This window comes from Nothoprocta perdicaria, unplaced genomic scaffold (assembly GCF_003342845.1).
Source record: "Nothoprocta perdicaria isolate Ctin4 unplaced genomic scaffold, notPer1 scaffold_279, whole genome shotgun sequence".
Taxonomy (NCBI): domain Eukaryota; kingdom Metazoa; phylum Chordata; class Aves; order Tinamiformes; family Tinamidae; genus Nothoprocta; species Nothoprocta perdicaria.
Genome location: NW_020455509.1, coordinates 409,634 through 418,000, shown reverse-complemented (window position 1 = coordinate 418,000; position 8,367 = coordinate 409,634).

Here is an 8,367-nt window from a genome sequence, read left to right as displayed (position 1 = left end):
AATAATCAATGAAAATTAAAGAGTTTTGAGGGGAAAAAAAATGCATGCTTTTGAACTTGAAGTTCTTCTGAAAATCTAACTCCAGAGCACACTCCAGTTTGGAAGTCACTGTCAAAGGCTGATACAGATGTTTCCTGGAATGGCATATAATTAATGGTAGCACAGATACGATTAACCATTTTTATATTAGTCCCTATATCGCCTACATTTGTTTGATAAATTCATCTATCTGGCACAACTGGTGGAGTACCCAAGTGCCTCTGAAATGGTTTACATAGAAAAAAAAATCTACCTGGGAGAGAGCCCCAAAAATAATCATAGAATGCTTAAGGTTGGAAGGGACCTCAGAGGTCATTTAGTCCAACCTCCATGCACATGCAGGGTCACCTAGAGCACGTGGCACAGGGCTGCATCCAAGCGGGTTTTAAAGATTTCCAAAGAAGGAGACTCCACAACCTCTCTGGGCTTCCAGTGCTCTGCAACCCTCACTTTCAAGAAATGTTTTCTTAAGTTCCTGTGGAACTTTTGGTGCCTCAGCTTGTGGCCGTTTCCTCTAGTCCTATCGCTGTCCGCCATTGAAAAGAGACCGGGCCCCTCCTCCTCACTGTCTCCCTTGAGATATTTATACACACTGATCAGGTCCCCCCTCAGCCTTCTCTTCTCCAGGCTGAACATGCCCAGCTCTCTCAGCCTTTGCTCATAGGGCAGATRTTCCAGGCCCCTGATCATCCTGGTAGCCCTGTGCTGGACTCTCTCCAGCAGCTCCACATCGCTCTTGTACTGGGAGCCCAGAACTGGACACAGTACTCCAGATGTGGCCTTACCAGGGCTGTGTGTAGGGGGACGATCACCTCCCTTGACCTGCTGCAGACGCTCTTCTTAATGCACCCCAGGATCCCATTGGCCTTCTTGGCCACCAGGGCACACTGCTGCCTCATGGTCATCTTGTCATCCGCCATGACACCCAGGTCCCTTTCTGTGGGGCTGCTCTCCAACAGGTCAACCCCTAATCTGTACTGGTGTCCAGGGTTATTTCTCCCCAAGTGCAGCACCCTGCACTTGCCCTTGTTGAGCTTCGTGAGATTTCTCAACACCSTGTTGTCCAGTCTGTCCAGGTCCMTYTGGATGGCAGCACAGCCCTCAGGGCTATCTGCTATTTCTCCCAGTTTGGTATCATCGGCAAACTTGCTGAGGGAGCACTCCATCCCTTCATCCAGGTCGTTAATGAATAAGTTGAACAGGACCGGACCAAGGACCGACCCCTGGGGGATACYGCTAACTACAGGCCTCCAACTGGACTCCGTGCCACTGACTACCACTCTCTGCACCCTGCCATCGAACCAATTCCTAATCCACCTCCCCGTCCACTCATCTATCCCACACCTTCGGAGTGTGCCCAGGAGGATGCTGTGAGGGACGGTGTCAAAAGCCTTGCAGAAGTCCAGATAGACAACATCCACCACTCTCCCCTCATCTATCCAGCTAGTCGCTCCATCATAGAAGGTGATCAGGTTAGTCAAGCACGATTTCCCCTTGGTGAATCCATGCTGGCTACTCCTGAGCACCTTCTTCTCCTCCATGTGTCTGGAGACAGCAGTCAGGATGAGCTGTTCCATCACTTTTCCGGGGATGGAGGTGAGGCTCACCAGCCTGTAGTTGCCTGGGTCCTCCTTATTGCCTTCTTTGAAGACCGAAATGATGTTGGCTTTCTTCCAGTCTTCCGGCACCTCCCCCATTCTCCAGGACCTCCAGGACCTTTAGAACTGCTGAAAGATTTTATTACTTGGATGAATAGAGTTAATTAGGAAGAATAAGATGGAGAAATAGATTTTAAAAGTTTCTTTATGAAATGTGCATCTCTGGTATTACTAGATTTCATTATCTAGACCCTATCTTCTTTAGTCTTTGTCTCATGGACTGGTCACATTTCATTTTTCAGCAGGAAAGTCATTGTCATGAGATGTCTTGATCCATGGGTATGGATGGTCACATTTCATTTTTCAGTAGGAAAGTCATTGTCATGAGATGTCTTGATGCACGGGTACGGAGCTGATGCAGATCTTTCAGAAGAGACACTAACATCAAAGAGTTGTCCAGCTTTGATCAATCACTAAACTTGCCTTGGTCAAATTATCATTTGCATCAGGAGGAGTCATAAAAATCTACGTATAGGAAGCAAAGAGATATTTTGTGAATCTTTTAGCATGGACCTTAGATGTTTTAAGTTGCCATTTATTATCCATAATAAGCAGAAGTTAGCAGAACCACAGATGGTCTCTTTTGCTGCGAACGCAGCAGTTGCTTCCAATGAACCAAAAAAAAACCAAGAGATCTGTTGCTCCGACGTATCCTCTCCCTTGCAGATAGATAGTGCTATCTCCTTAAAATTGACAAAAGGCATGTTAAATAGGTTAAAAAAAAGTTACATAAGAATAACTCATTATAATCTGGAACCCTAGTGAAGTAGAAAAAAGGGTAATAACTCCTCAAAATACAGAAAAGAAGCATTTTGAAAGAATATTAAGAAATCACTGAAATATGCTGTACACCCTCAGCACAACACAGTACAGCCATGTTACCAGGAATTTACAGCTTTGTATGGCTTTATCCAAGCATGTCGAACAGTATTTTTGTGGCACAAAATCAATTTGTCTATGACATATAATAGAGTATAAAAAATTGAGCTTCAGCCCCACTATTGATGTCCCATTAGCAAGTATGTCAGTGAAAGGAAAAGAAATGGCCTGAATTATACAGTTAGCACTGTGTCACTAAACTTATAAATAGGAGAATTAAAAGCTAGTGTATTCAGATTTCTCTCAGAGAAAGAAAAAATTGAGTTACTGCTAGTTTGTTAGATGTATTTTCAGGTATGGGAAACATTTGAGAAARCAACCAAGTACAAATTTAGAACAGATTAAAGAATGAAAAACATTGAAATGCATAACTGATTTTTCTTACAAGTAATAAATGCATTGTCATAAGCATCATACTTTTTTATAGAATTCTTTTGATATTGTTTATAGGAGTTCATAAGAAGCTTTGATGATTTTTTTTAGGTGATTGACTGAACTAAGTTTGTGCTAATACATGATCACAGAATCACAGAATGATTGAGATTGGAAGGGACCTCTAGAGACCATCTAGTCCAAGCCTCCTGCTGAAGCAGGGACCCTTACAGCTTGTGGCACAGGGTTTGGCACACAGTTTCCAGAGAAGGAGACTCCACAACCTCCTTGGGCAGCCTGTTCCAGGGCTCTGTCACCCTCACAGTGAAGTTCTTCCTCATGGACTAAATTGCCAAGAAGAACTCTTCATACCCTTAACATCCTACTCAGTAATAATGTAATCAGATTTAATATTCCTTTTCTTGTCTTGATTAACTTTAACTCCTTATTTTTTCCAGGCAAAACATCAATCCATACTGCATTAACATCCTTGCAAATGGCACATTTTAGCTTATCCACCTCAAGGAACATTTCATTCTGCTACAATCTCTGTTAGTATCAGGAATACAATAAAGTAGCRCTGAGGGACAGACAGCACTCAAAAGACTCCAAGCTGGATCTCATTCCACAAAGTAGTGTGGAGTAAAGCAGCAGTAAAAAATCTCCAGTAAGAATGAGTAACCTGAAATGTAAACCATGGGATGATTTCCACTCCTGGAAATTCATGGACATACTCTTGTATGATATGCCAAAGTGGATGAAAGATGGACAAATTGTGCCTTGTGAGAGATTCACAAATGGTTTTAGGCATTACTATTTCAATACTCAGCTGCTTGAATTATCCTAAGTAAGGATTTTTATAGAAAAGATATTTGTAGTAGATGTGTTCTTTTCCTTATTGACTGCCTAAGCAGGGAACAGATTGGTCCATGCACATACGAGGAAATCATTGTCTCAAGAGATGAATCTCATTTTTTTTAAGCAAAAACAGTCTTATGGATGGTATTASCATTTTCTGTGGTAATGTTAGAAAGATGTTACTGGGCAGCAGAGATGAAAATTGCTAGTTTGTCTTGAACCCTAAGTCAAGAGAAACTGGCAGGAAATGCTGGAAAATTAAATTGGAAGGAGGATTCTTTTGAGAAAGGATGCAACCAGGCATGGTGAGCTGGAGTGACCTGCTGGATTTCAAGAGAAGGTGGGCAGAGAGTGAGGATATGGGCAGGCTGGTACCTTGCAGCACAAGTGCTTGAGAAGGGCAGGGACAAGCCAGGCTTCAGAAAAAAAATAACAGTAAAAAAAGATGTTTTTTCTGAAGGCCTTTAAGGGATGGAGTGTGGTTTGCTGGAATTTTGGAAACTATAGAAAAGTACTAGACAGAAAGTGAGAGAAAATGATTGATTCTGACAGGCCTCAGGGGAGAGATATTTTGACAAGACCTTTTCTGTTAATCTACCCAACCAGTGGCGCTAATCTTCACTTTATTGAACGTCAACTAGCTACCTAGCTGATGTTCTAAKAACCAGTAGCATTAGATATTCAAAGTTCCTCTGGAAAGCTATTTCATGGAGAATATGTAGTTCTATCAGAAACCCATGGCTAACTCAAGGTCCCATAATTATTTGAAAGACTTTCTGTAGCCTTGCTAAAGGAAGGATTTTCCTGAGCATTTCTAATACTCAAATTATAAATGCAAAAGGGAAAAGTGTGAGGGAAGATAGCTGTTATCCCTTCATCTCCCCCTTCAGATCTTCACACTCCTCTCACTCTGACTCTGTGCAAAATCTAAACATTGTTTTTTTTTACTCTATTCTTTGGGCACATACAAAAGTTTCTGCAATGTATGTCTGATCCCTCTTTCAGTGATGGCAGAAGTTGGGGTGGTTTACATGGAGTTTAAAGGTCAAAAAAAGGTGATGCTTGAAAAGTTTTGGTCTGTGGTAAGGACATTCTGTTAATAATCTGGTGAAAATTTAAGCAAAACCCAATATTTATTTATTCTGGAGAGTGAAACTCATTTGGAGATACATGATGATATCCTAATACACTAATCTCATAATAAAAAAATTAGGAACGTAAGTTCTAAGACAAAACAAAGATATTTAGGGATGCCCAGTCCTACTAAAGGCCTCTCATGCTTTTCTCTAGAATAACTTGGATATAGTTTCATATTGAACTCCACTATGCTTATCTCAAAATTATGAAGGTAAATTTTGCAGGCAATTAAGTACTTTTTGACTTTTTGCAGTTAATTATATACAGCACTCTTGCAGAAACTGAGATCTTCATGTGGTGAGTTACTTCTTAGCCTGTAAGAGAAGAATAAAATCTAAACAAGTAGGTATGTTTCTTTCCTAGTATGTTCTTTCTTCTTCAGCTTTTTTGTTTTTCTGTTTGGAAACCTCCAGTGGATTTGACTTCCAAGGTTATTTTTATAGACTTCTCTTCCATCCATATATGATTTTTGATCTTTAACATCACTTGTTAAAGAACTCCAATTATATTTGCTTCCTTTTGGGCAAAGAACCACCTAATTTTGTTTGTTTTGAATTTTGTGCATATAGTTATCAAAAACTATTTTTTTTTTCTGTATTGGAAGGCTATGCCAGATCTTCTCTTGAAAGATGGTTAAAAAGTCTTCCAATTTTCAGTTTAAGTGTATTCATTGCCAATTCATTTCCATTTGTTTGCACTAATTATTTGATAGTTAATATGTTGATTCTTTTGGAAAGAGTTGTTATGTCCCTTCTGAGACTTCATTCTGCTAGACTAAACAAGCCAAATTCTCTAGCATCCGTTCACAGAACAGTTTTTTATTTCTTTAACTATCTACCCTGCATCTAGTCTGATCTGATTTAATATTTCTTGAGAATGAAAACAGAGAGGAAACTAAGGAATGAATCCTATCTTTTACATTGTACTTTCTGAAGATGTATTTTGGAATGTTTTTCCTTCATGTTTCTTTCATCTGTGATACATCATCATGCTCTTTACAGCTAGTGGTATTACTACTCTTTCATCAGAAGATTTTTGCACTAGAGATATAGAAGAAATTAAACACTGGATTCTCATTTGTCTGGGGCTTTGTAAGTAGCTCCAGTGTTATAATACATGAAAGTTAGACTACATATACAGCATACAAGATTCCTCAAGCAGAAGTCAGCTATGGTTAGAGGCAGACCTGCCTCTTACACCCCCTGTACACCAGTAGTCTTTAGAGAAAGTCCAAGCCCAGTAGCAGGGCTGAATTTTGTGGCTCCATGTGTGCCAAGGCGCAGTGTGGACAATATCACGTAGGACTGGGGCAGTATCTGGCATCTGAARACCCTCAGAGGTTCCAAGAAGTCTGCGTCTATCGGTGTTGTTGGCACCCACAGGTGTCTATATGAATGTGTCTGTCTGTGTGTCTGTTTCTATTTTAAACTGCTGTTTTCCCCCCGGGGCAATCACCACATTGACGTCAGAACATTGCCCAGCACCTCATTTATGCCTGAGAAGAGAGAGAAAAAGGGTTGAGAAGAGAGCTCCATGGAAAAAAAAATATTCAGTGTATACTAAAAGCATTGAGGGAGGAGGAGTAAATTGAAGAGAAGGGAAAATTTAACACAGCATATTTTTGTTGTTCTAAATATATATTAAAAAAAGATTTTGAATATAAATACTGTATTAGTATCTGAAAATATAGTGAGGCAATATTTTGAGAATATCTGAAATATGACTATATMTGAAGTAGGTATAAGAGGCTTCTATTTAGTTTTTCTCTGAAGAAATCTCTTATTGCCGTTATTGCTGTTAATGAAAGGTCATGGTAAACCTATAATGCATTTTTCTTTCGTTCCATGTGGTTTCTTTTTTTTTCTTAGGGTAATCTCACATATCTTTGCAGCAGATATTACGTATTTATAGAGTTCTATCTTGTTAGTCATAACACCATGTTCTTATCTGAAATTGTTGTCAGCTCCAGATGGAGCTAGACAGTATCTTGTCCAATAAATTCTGGTGTTAATGCACAAATTAGACAATCCATGCTCATATGTCTTCTTGAGTCAGATAATAACAGCACACAGTTCAACAGTGTGTATATATTAAAATTCACTTCTCCATGTCCAATACATTTTTTTTTTTTTATGATTTGTTTATTACAGTGAACCAGAATGACTTTTAAGTGATTTCTATAGTCTCTGTGGACTAAAGCTACAGAAGCAAGGAACCATGTTCTACAGCACACTAACAGCACTTTTCTCCCTTCTTATAGGTTATGTGAAACACTCTTCTGTCTSTACCTTTTTCAGATTTGGCATACGCAGCCACATTTTGCTTATGCCTTTCCATTTTCCCTTCTCCTCTTTTCTCTTAGTATCCTCTTCATTTTCCRTGGAACCTTGATCTCTTTTTCTTTCACTACCTTCTTTCTCATTTCTTCTTCTTCCTTTAGAGTCCTAGTGGGTATGTGAGAATTTTGGCTTTCACTTTTTTAACATGGAGTGCCTTGTTCTTAGAACTGTGGACCAAAGCCAAATAATGTTAACCCCAAAGGAAACTTGACCCCAGAGGAAAGTACATTTACTACTATTTGAGGATCATTTAGTTTTAAAGCTGGTCTCATGATTTGGAGAGTCTTGATTCATATTCTCTGAATGCCTGTGGTTGGCAGTATTGCATGGAACTTCTCCAGCCTTGGGCATCTGTTGAGGGATTGATGATAAAAGCAGTCTTTGTGTTCCTCTGATCTTGGAGACTGCACTGTGCTAGAGCTGGCTGATATTTACATGGAAAAAATGAGTTTGGTTGAAATTTCCCCCTTTTTTTTTTCACCAAAAGAGAAGTGAATCTCTGTCCTTACCTCTTTCTCCATTCTCTTTTTCCAACTTAAGAGAAGGACAAAGAAGAAGGAAATCCTGACTGTCCTGCTCTTCAAGTAATCAAACTGCCTGCTTTTCATTTTATTGGGAAATGGTAGAATAATTAAAAGAATTCTTATTTACTTTGAAATTTGAATTTTGACAAGTAGGTTTTGTTTTCCCACCAAATATGTGGAATATTTGCCCAGTTCTCCCAAAATCTATGGGTGGTGTGGTTAATCAGCAGGCGCTACATGTCTTGACCTTTGCGTCTTTGCATTCCTAAGCAGCCGACAACCAAGGACCCAGAAGCACCGTTCTGCTGGGATGACAACACCTTACTGAGGGAGGGACATTGTCCTCTGCAGTCCCTGCAGTGCGGCTGCTTGGGCCTAGCACTGAGGCTAGGGCTCTTGGGAAAGCTTGCTCCATTTTGGTTTTGTTTTGTTTTGCTTTGTTTTTTAAAGAAGATGTTGAAGGATATTGCTGGATGTGTGACTGGTTAATGAAAGTCAATAGATATCAGTGGTTCTGCAGTAGAGGTGAAAGAAATAGAGAGAAAAGGAGGGAGGGAGGGA